This window comes from Pseudomyrmex gracilis, unplaced genomic scaffold (assembly GCF_002006095.1).
Source record: "Pseudomyrmex gracilis isolate BER0280 unplaced genomic scaffold, ASM200609v1 scaffold_2610, whole genome shotgun sequence".
In the NCBI taxonomy this organism is placed as follows: Eukaryota; Metazoa; Arthropoda; class Insecta; order Hymenoptera; family Formicidae; genus Pseudomyrmex; species Pseudomyrmex gracilis.
Window position 1 is genome coordinate 12,076 of NW_018023194.1, and position 2,187 is coordinate 14,262.

The following is a 2,187-nucleotide window of genomic DNA, read 5'->3' on the forward strand; positions in this document are numbered from 1 at the left end:
TTTTTTAAAAAAAATAGAATAGAATTTTATATCAACTCTTTAATGAAAAATGTATACAATAAAGTTACATGCAATAAAGTTATACATCCATTCATACACGTGCTTATATAAGACCCACACTCATCAGCTGTACAACTAGACGTAGAAGAATGTCTGCTCAAGGAACTGTCACTTTCTGATGCTTTTATTTTACTTTCCGGTATTTTTTTATTGTATTCCCAGCATTATTTAAGGTAAAACATTTGTTTAAGATTTTCTTTGAAACTGCACATATTTTAAAAGTAGTAAAAATTGTTTTAATAATTATAATTTATACTAAAAAAAAATATACTAAAAAAGAATAAACTTTTTTTTACTGATTTGCTTAAATCAGTACTGGCAGTCAAATCAGTAGCAAGATAGCAAGGTTGTACACTATCATTTTCATTATTACTTTTGTTGTAATTTTCTCTTTTATATTTGCCAAAGTCTTTGGTATTTCCTATTTATTCTTCTTCAAATACATCTTGCGTATCTTTCATATTTCCTAAATCATCATCATATTTTTTAGAAATTTATAAAAAAATACTAGTAAAGTAGAAATTAAATAGAAAGAGAACATGAATTACTTTCGATTTCACTTGTACTATTCCCATTGATTCTCTAACATAAAATTAATTGTTGGAACAATACTACGAACTCTTTCGTGCATATCTTCTTCGTTATCATCAATCACTATTGGTGGGCAGCCACCAGTTTTTAATTGATGCTGTTTTCTTTCTGCATCTGATTGTCTGCATCTATCGTGCAAAAATATTTTATGTAATATTATATATAATGTTACAGATATACAATTTTTAACATTTTTCAAGAAACAAATATTTTTAAAATTTTTATCATATTGCAAAATAAGGCCAAAAAATATACTTTAATTTACAATATTATAAACTTGAATTAAAAGAAAACTGCAATTGAAAGCTGAAAATCGAAAATATAATAAAGTTACTCAAAATAAATGAATTTCATAGAGAGAGATAATTTTAAGTTACTTCACACACTTTTCAATTAGTTACATATAGAAGATTACATAAATTGTTTAAAAGAAAGCAAAAAATTGTCAAAAAAGCAAGTCACAAATTACATAAACATTGTTTATGTGATTAACTGATTCATGTCCTGTACATAAACAGTATACTTATAATCAGTATACTTATTAACATTACTTACATATATATACATATGTAAAATATTAAATTCATAATATTATTAAAATACCTATATTTTAAAGTAATCCAGCATCTCTTTAATTGTGCTTCTGTCCTTACAGGGAAACCACTGTTTGATGCATTATCTGCATATTGCTCTGTAATAAGTTCCCAAGCTGCCTTCTTTTTCTCTAAAGTTGGACCGTCAGTTTTTGGATTCTCCACAATTTCCTTCACATCTTCAATAATTGACAATAATAATATTTCTTCAATCTCTGAAAATTTTGGTGTAGAATTCTTCTTTACTAATTTGATAACCTAAACCATTAATTTTATTAAGTATTATGCCATATAAACTTGAATAGAAGGAAAGAATATAGGAATAAATATTCTTTAATTAAAGTGTTACGTCCTGGGGACTCCACGGGCCCCTTTTTCTTGCAACGTGACGCGCCGCCATACAATAAATTCCTTTTTTTTCTCAATAAATAACACGAACGGACTCGGACTTCGACGCGATAGCAGGGATGCCAGTTTCAAGACTTTTGCAGCATGCAACAGCAAATGGAGGGGATGCGCACACAGGCGAACAGCCGTGTCCGTGTGCGCTCGGCGCTTCGGCCAACTTCGAGCAGTAGACGGAGACGGATATATATAACCGCTCTCTGTCTTTCCTTATAGCTATATAAGGAAATATAATAATTTAACAGGTTTTATATTAGAAAAGAATTGCTCTCTCTGCTCATTTGATGTTGTATCTCTTTTTACCAACGTGCCAATACAACTTGCATTAGACGGTGTTGCCAAGAGATGGAAATATATAAAATTGCATACTAAAATCAACATGCAAGAATTCTTATTAGCATTAGAATTTGTCATGACTTCTACCTACTTCACTTTTGACAACAAAATATACAGACAAACGTTCGGTACGCCAATGGGTTCCCCATTGTCTCCAATCATGGCAGACATCACGATGCAGGATTTAGAATTAAAAGCACTA

The 2,187-nt window shown here is 29.9% G+C and overlaps 1 long non-coding RNA gene across 1 annotated transcript; it reads right to left on the bottom strand.

Annotated features, from left to right (window-relative positions):
• Window positions 1-430: 430 nt before the first annotated feature.
• LOC109862905 lies at window positions 431-1,368 on the bottom strand. Its single transcript, XR_002251250.1, has 3 exons — window positions 1,255-1,368; window positions 609-779; window positions 431-526 (listed from the first exon to the last, which is right to left on the bottom strand). It is a non-coding gene; the product is annotated as an uncharacterized LOC109862905 (long non-coding RNA).
• Between the last annotated feature and the right edge of the window lie 819 nt (window positions 1,369-2,187).